The 8,145-nt window shown below is 38.7% G+C and overlaps 1 pseudogene; it reads right to left on the bottom strand.

Annotated features, from left to right (window-relative positions):
• Positions 1-330: 330 nt before the first annotated feature.
• LOC119504910 lies at positions 331-2,342 on the bottom strand (annotated as a pseudogene).
• Between the last annotated feature and the right edge of the window lie 5,803 nt (positions 2,343-8,145).

Genomic DNA, 8,145 nt, shown 5'->3' with positions numbered 1-8,145 from the left:
AGGAAAGAAAGGTACAGAAAAAATTCTATTAATAACAGTGACATAAAATTTGGAGATAAAAAGATTTTAAATTAAAATATTGTATTATCACAACAAAGACTAAAATATCCCTTGCTTTGCCCTTGGGCAACCAAGAAAAATCGAACTGTTTTCTACCCAAAAAATAAAAAAGATTTGCTGGAAATAAAGCGTGCTCAGTACTTGTAACCTAAGTTAATTAATACTCTTATTAGATCAGTACAAATCATGGAAATAAGTTCATTTGTTAGAGTAAGGGAAAAAAACTCCATTTCAGGACAAAGTTATTGAGGATGAAAGGAAGGTGTGTCTTCAGTGAGAGAACTGCCTTCTGTCAGATGATTTCTTGCTAATGTTTTTGAAGATTCTGGACTTCTCAATTTTCTTGGCTTTCTGGCAGCCGAATCCGCCACCTCCTCCTCTCTTTTTCCGTTTGTTGTCATTGCTGTTCACATTCAGATCAACAAAAAGGAGGTACCTTGAAACCAAAAGACAGAGCAACCCGAGGCAAATTTAAGTTATTAACATCATAGACTTGTTTCAGAGAATGGGAATCATATGCTTGAATGTATGACTTACATGCTTCCTAGGCCGACTTATGAAGGAAGCAGTTCTTTCCAATTTCTCAAGCTGAGACTGAATGTCAGAAATTTTGGACCAAGAAAACTCAAACTCACTTAATGGAACCTTGGATTGCTTCAAGCAACAAAGGAAATCCAATTCTTCTGGGAGCAAAACGAGCAAGGCATGTCCTCTTCCATTTAGGCCTCTGGCTGTTCTACCCACATGGCGAATAGATTCCTTAGGGTCATCTGGAGGGTAATACTGAACAATCCAGTCGACTTCAGGAATATCCAGCCCTCAAACTGCCATGTCTGTACACAACAGTATCCCCAAATCTGCACTGCAGAACTGAAGAAGGTGGCTGTCCACTTATTTTGCTTCTGCTTTCCATGAATGGCCAAGACAGGCAAATTGATGTAGTTCAGCAACTCATAGTGGTATTTCACAGACTTTCAGGATGAAAAAAATACCATCATTTTCTTCTTTTGGTTCTTCTTAAGGAATGTAAAGAACAGAAGGAATCTCTCTTCAGAGTGACAAACAACATATCCCTGCTCAAGCCCATCCACTGTTGCATTAGTTTTATCATCATCAACACCGACATAGAATGGCTCCTTTTTCAGAGAAATTCTTGCCAGGTCTTCAACTTTAAGAGTTTGTGTGGCAGAAAATAGCATGATCTGTCTGCATACTGGCAGAAGTTTAATAATTTGCTTTAATTCCTCTTCAAACCCAACATCCAATATACGATCAGCCTCATCAATAACAAGACCTGTAGGTTTTTATACAAAAACCCTGGGGTATTCTGCATATGGTCCAGGAGTCCACCTGGTGTGGCCACAATGATGTTGATCCCATTAGCAAGTTTCTGTGCTTCAACAGATCTGTTACTGTCCCCCATTATCAACCCATATGTGTGGATGTGGTGGGTCATTAGCTCCTTTAGCACACCAAACGTTAGCATGGCCAGCTCCCTAGTAGGTGAGAGAATAAGGACTCTTCCTGTTCCATTCCTGGGCATGAATTTTCACTTAACAATGAGTTCAACAGCAGGGATGAGAAAGGCCAGGGTTTTGCCACTGCCTGTTTTCCCAGCTGCTAGAAGATCTCCGCCTTCCACAAGTGGTCTGACACTTTTATGTTGAATTTCAGTCATGTTCGTAAAGCCCATTTCTTTTGTTGCCCTCAGAGCGTTTTCATTGACAAGGTTAGTTAGGGATGCGAATGAAGTGTCCTCAAAAGCTCCTGTCAGTCCTAGGGGCAAGGTGGGTACTGCATTGTCACTGTCATCACCATCTGGCTGCTTCACTCTATTTTCTGTTTCTTCGGGAGCCCCAGAACCTTCTTCTTCAGGCTCTGCTTTATCTTCAGTTTTTGCTTTTTTTGCATCAGGCTCAGCATTTTCCACAATTTTTTTCTTCTTCTTCTTCTTTTTCTTTTTTGATTCTGAATTGGGTGACTGTGTTGCTGCTTCCCCATTGGTGAATACAGTAGACTTCTTTGGGGATATTTTAACTTTAATTTTTTTACTGTTTCATTAGCCATGTCTCCATTTTGGGCTTCTGACAAGCCCACATTCATAGACTGTTTTAGGGACTTTTTAACTTTTCCAGCTTCCACAATTTCTTCAGACACATCTCCATTTTGGGTCTCTGATAGGCTCACATCTGAGGCCCCTGTAGCTTTAAGTTTCACTGCCACAACTTTAGGTTCCACTTGCCGATCTTTCTGTGCAGGAGTTTCGTCAGTAGGTGAGACATGATATTGCCACAGCGCCTTCAATGCAGTGGTGCAGCTGGATTCCTCTGTGCTATACTTCTAATGCCTGGGCTTTGTTGCTTATTCCCATGGCTGTGAATAATGGGCAATAAGAAACCCTATATTCTAAGTACAGACAGTTACTGTTGCTAGCCACTTCTCCACAAGATTTTTGAAAAATTCCTGTGGGGGGTTGGAATGATGTATGCATGGACATACTTCATGTAGGAGGGGTGGGTGCTTGTCTTCCCTTTAGATAAGCAAGGAGTATTTTGAGAGAATCAATTAGGAAAAAATCCCCATTTCTATGAAGTTGGGAACTAATGGATATCGCTTCAGCAAATTTTCTGAAACTCCTGCCCACTGATTTTGCTGGGGTGTGGAGAATGGTGGACCTGGGAAGAAGTGAATCATATTGTACTTGTTCCCTATAACTTGGTTTTCAAGGATATGACTGGGTCAGTGTCCACCATGGGCCTACGGGACCTCAGCAGTACGTGTCTGGTAAAATAGAACCTTCCTGACAGGGTGCGGTCGCAGCTAGGTAGGGGCGGGCACCCACGGAACCTTCTGCTGTTAGGTTTGCTTTGTGGGTACCGGCGGAGGCTCTTCCCGGAGGCGAGGGCGAGGCGGGGGACTTGGCCGAGTCCCCAGCGGAGGCGTGCAAGGTGTGGAGGGCGGCGAGGGAGAAAAACGAGACATTCTCCTTACAGGGGGGTAGAACAAAAAGCCTTTATTCAGGGGTGAGCACAAGTTATATAGGCTGGCATAGAGGGCGGGGTTGGTGTAGGGGTGTAAGGGCCTTAAATGGTAATGCTGAGGGGAGAAAGGCTAGGATTGGTTCTGAGAGGACGCGGAAGCTGTTTGCCGTGGGCAGGAGTTGCTCTGGCAACGGTGCATTCGCACTGGCGGTGGGGGAGTTGCTCTGGCAACGGGGAGTGTGTGACAAGATAAGGGAGGCGGTTTTCTCCGGCAAGCCTCCTCCAATGGTTGTATTTTGGGTGAGGAAATGGGGCCTGCCTCCGGCCTCACTTTCTCAGGCCCGGGGGGCTGTGGAGGGCGCTACCGCCCATGCCCACCACCCTCCCCAGGGGCTGATCAGGTCCCCCGGCCCAGGCCCGCCAAGTCGAAGCACGTAATCAGTATCCCGCAACAGGGGCTAAAGTGAATGAAGAAAATATCAATAATCAAGCTGTTGCTCCCATTTCTGTAAAGTGTGTCAAGAAAGAGAAAAGATATTCAGTGTCTTCAGAAGAGGTAAATGCGCCCAATGAGTGAGGCAACATTTGGCCACCTCTTACATAGATGTTGCAAAATGACCAGAGAGACCAAGACAGGTATAGGCAGGAGAAGGCAATATTGCCCAATCAGGTACAGAGACATCTCTTTTCACCCTGTCCCCCATCTAGTCTATTACAACATCAGAAAAGCTTCCAACTACAGAGCTAGAATGATGACAACCAGCACTAGAAAGAAGGGAAGAGAGTTTTAAATCAAAATAAGATATAGAATCTTTGTATGAATTAAAATAATATTGTTTGAATGGCCAAAAATGAATGAATGAAAAATAATTGGGTAGGTCTGAGATATCATTAAGTATCTCTGTTTATTCAGTTGATAAACAGGTGTTCAAAATAGCATGGTTAGGAGCAGTTATTTTTTTATATATCATCAATTGTAGAAATCCACAATTAATCCAATAACACCACATGCCTGAATATTTTGAAAAGACAATGAGGAATATTTGAATGCGTAAAAGATTTAGAATTCAAATCATAGTTTTGCCACATATTATATATCCTTGAGCAGCTCACTTAACCTCTCCAAACCTGTTTGTCTATTCCCCAATTCATTAATATATTCCTTCCTTTCTGAAGAGCATGTTACATTGAAGCAGACAAACTTTTGGGTGGCCCCAATGATCCCTACCTCCTGGTACTTGAGCCTTTGTATAATTCCTTCCCCTTGAGTGTAGGCAGGACATATGACTTGTTTCTAAACAATAGAATATGACAGAGGTGATGCGATGTCTCTCTGTGATGATGTCACATTATATAAAACTCAGTGTTACTACCAGATTCACTAGAGTGTCTATTCCTCTCCATTGCTGACTTTCAAGAAGCAAGCTGCCATGAATCCTACAGCAACCAGGAGATGAATTCCACCAACAACCTGAGGAAGCTTAGAAGTGGATGCTTTCCCAGTAGAGTCTCCAGATGAGATACAGCTGCCTTGTGAGACCCTAAATAGAGGACCTAGCTAAGTCCATGCCTAGACTTAGAAACTGAGATAGTAAATGTGTGAAGTTTTAAAGGACTGTTTTCAGTAATTTGTTACATAGCAATAAATAACTAATAAATACATTAATCAATGCAGCTCCACATAGGTGGAGGACTAAATATTCTCCCCAATAAGAGGCATTCAATAAGCTTCTGTTACTTTTTAAAGAGAAAGAAGAGCAACATTAGGACAGAAAACTTGGCCTTGACCTCACAGTATGAGGTCAACCAACCTGAATATTCCGTCATATAAAAAAGACTCATGTTCCTTAAAGAGGAGATAGGAAATTCTCTATTTCAATAGTTTTATCATAGAGTTTCATTCACAATTGTATTTCCCCATGTCTTTCATCTCTCATCTCTGTACAAAATCACCCACACATCCTCTACTACAGAATTTAAATGAGCTGTAGTCCACTGTGATAGCTGTGTATAATATATACCCTCTAGAAAATCTTTAATGTACTTAAGTATCACATGGGAAACCTGCTTGTTTCCATAATGGACTTGCCTGCCTCAGACTAACAATTCTTCCAGGAAAAACTACAACCACCGTATAAAATAACGGGAGGAGGGGGAGCTTTGAAGGTAACAGAAGGCTCCTAAAGCAATCGGTATTGAAGGTTCAGAATCCTTGGTAAGAGTGAACTGACCTTCTGCAGCTGTATCTTTTCTCTTGTTTTCTTTTGTTATGTTTTTACCTGAGACATTTGTCAATACCCTGTGCAGAGCAAGAGTCTGAGAATCCAGGCAAAGAGCCAAGGGTAGTGGACCACTGCTTAGAATCAAACATTTAGGTAGAGCTGAAGGGCAGAAAAAGTAAAGGATTTGAATGGCCAGGATCCTGGTCAGAAAGAAGGTGTGGAGAATGCATTTCAACACTTGAACACTTTTTACCTCAAGATATTTACTGAATTCTGAATCTGAGCAGGGTAGACAACTAAAAATCCAGGTGGAAAGCTACTGAAAACTGCTATAGAAATATCAGCATACTTGCTGGCCTGAGAAGACAAGGATTTGACTTTAGGAACCTGAAAGTACAAGGACTTTGGGATCGCTATTGGTTATAAACCGGAGCCTCTTGAGGGCTATACTCCATGAAAAGGGTGAACCACAGTTACAGAGAAATTTACCAAAACTGTAACCAAGTATGGATTCAGCTTAATTCCTGATTCAAATAATATAGCCAGATGAAACTCTAGAAGAGGTAAGGGTTAATCTCCAGAGACATAAAATTTATCTAGAGACTCTACAATTTTTCACATACTATTTTCACCCTTCAATGAAAATTACTAGATATTAATGAAATGTTCAAGAAAATAAAGGAAAAGAAGAAAAACTAAAGAAGGATGGAGAATTTTACAAGAAAATTTAAATATATAAAAAGAATCAAAAGGAAATGTTAGATTTGGAAAATACATAACTAAAACTAAAAATTCAATAGATGGATTTAACAGAGATTAACAACACACAAAAAAAGATTGAGGAAATGGAAGTTGTGTCAATAGAAAATACCCACAGTAAATCAAAGAAAGAAAAAAGCAGAAAATACTTAAAGGAGTGAAAGAGACATTTGAGACAATGTGAAAATATCTAATGAACGAGAAATGGGAGTCCCAGGACCAGATGAAAGAAGATTAGAACATAAACAGTATTTGAAGATTATTTTCTAAAAGTTAAGAAACAAAGAAATACATTAAACTACAGACTGAAAAAGATCAATGAACCCCAAGCATGCTAAATGTCAAGAAAACTGCTAGGCACACGTTAGAAACATTGCTGCAATCAGAATACTCCTCTACTTTAGGCTCAGACATGTGACTTGATTTGGTCAATAGGATGCTAGTATATATGAACAAAATAAAACTTGAAATGTGATGGTACAATTGAGATTTTCCTCTCATGTTTTTGTCACTGTCATCAGAATTGGCCTCATTAGTTTTCCTATCCAAGAGTGATGAGAGACGTGTAGAAACACAGTACCCAACCTGCACGTTGGAACCAAACACAGCTGAGACATGTGTGTGCAAAATAAACACTTACGGTTGCAAGTCATCAAGATTTTTGGTTGGTTGTTATATAAGAAAAGCTAAATGATACATATAATGTCAAAAGAAAAAGGATCTCAGGCAGAAATATGGAAATGAAGAAAGAAATGAAGGACACCAAATAGTTGAAGTATGTGGGATGCATAAATAAATATTGAATGTACAAAACAATAGCAATAATGTCTTGTGGGATTTAAAATATATGTAGAATTAAAAAGTATGACAACAATAACACAATTTAGGGAGGGCAAAATGTAGTTAAAATGCTCTAAATTTCTAGCATTGATGGGGAAGTGATGAAGTTAATTTATATTTGAACCCCAGTAATTACTTTGGACACAAAGGGAATAAGTATTCTAATTAAGTAACTATGATTGTAAGAATGGACAAAAACAAGCAAGAAAAATATATGACTTCAGGAGACAAATCTTAAATACAATGACAAAGAAAGCTTAGAATAAAGTGATACACAATGATATATCAAACAAAAATGAAAGAAGAAAAATTGGTATAGCTACAATAATAATACACAGACTCATTTTTAAAGCAAGAAGAATTACTAGAGATAATATAAGAAACCAATTCATAATGATAAAAGAATCAATCCATGAGGAAGATCTCACAGTTTTAAGTTTGCCTGTAGCTAGTTAAATAGCTACAAATAAATAAAGCAAAACATGACAGAAGTAAAAATATAGACAAATCACATTGTGGAAATATCAACACATTTCTCTTAACAGCTGATAGACAAGCATAAAAAAATCAGTAAATATATAGAATTGAACAACACAATTAACAAAATGAATTAATTGGTATTATAGATCACAGCACCCAATACTGATAGCATGTAAGCTATTTTAAACTCTGCAAGGAATATTGATAGAAATTGACAATGGCAATATGCATTGCTATTTAAAAAAAATAGAATAAAATTTCAAAGCATAGGAGTCATTCAGTGGAGGTTCTCTGACCATAGAATTTAAGCAAGAACTAAATAAGAAAATGGTAAACAGAAAATCCCAACACACACACAGATAAATAAGTGCATGTAAAACTGGTGAAATGTGAATAAGGTCAGTAAATTGTATCAATATCAACTTCTCAGTTGTGATATTATACTACAAGATACTATCATTGGGGGAAACTGGATGAAGGGTATATGGGATCTTTCTGTATTAGTTTTTAACCACTGCTCATAAATCTATAGTTATCTGAAAATAAAGATTAAATATATACCAAAACTCAATCAAGAGGAAATAGAAAATGTGAATATAGTCCTTTGTCTATTTTTTAAATTATATTGTTGATTGAAACCTTCCCTCTGTACCTCAGTGATTTCACTGCTGAATTTTTCTAGGCACTTAAGGAAGAAATATACCAATTTTCACATTACTCTCCAGAGAATAAAGAGGGAATGCTAATGATATGCCTGCTAAATTATTTATGGGTGAAGTGTACTAATAACTTCAGCTTATTTC

This window comes from Choloepus didactylus, chromosome 10 (assembly GCF_015220235.1).
Source record: "Choloepus didactylus isolate mChoDid1 chromosome 10, mChoDid1.pri, whole genome shotgun sequence".
Classification (NCBI taxonomy): domain Eukaryota; kingdom Metazoa; phylum Chordata; class Mammalia; order Pilosa; family Megalonychidae; genus Choloepus; species Choloepus didactylus.
This window is presented reverse-complemented; position numbering and strand designations above follow the sequence as displayed.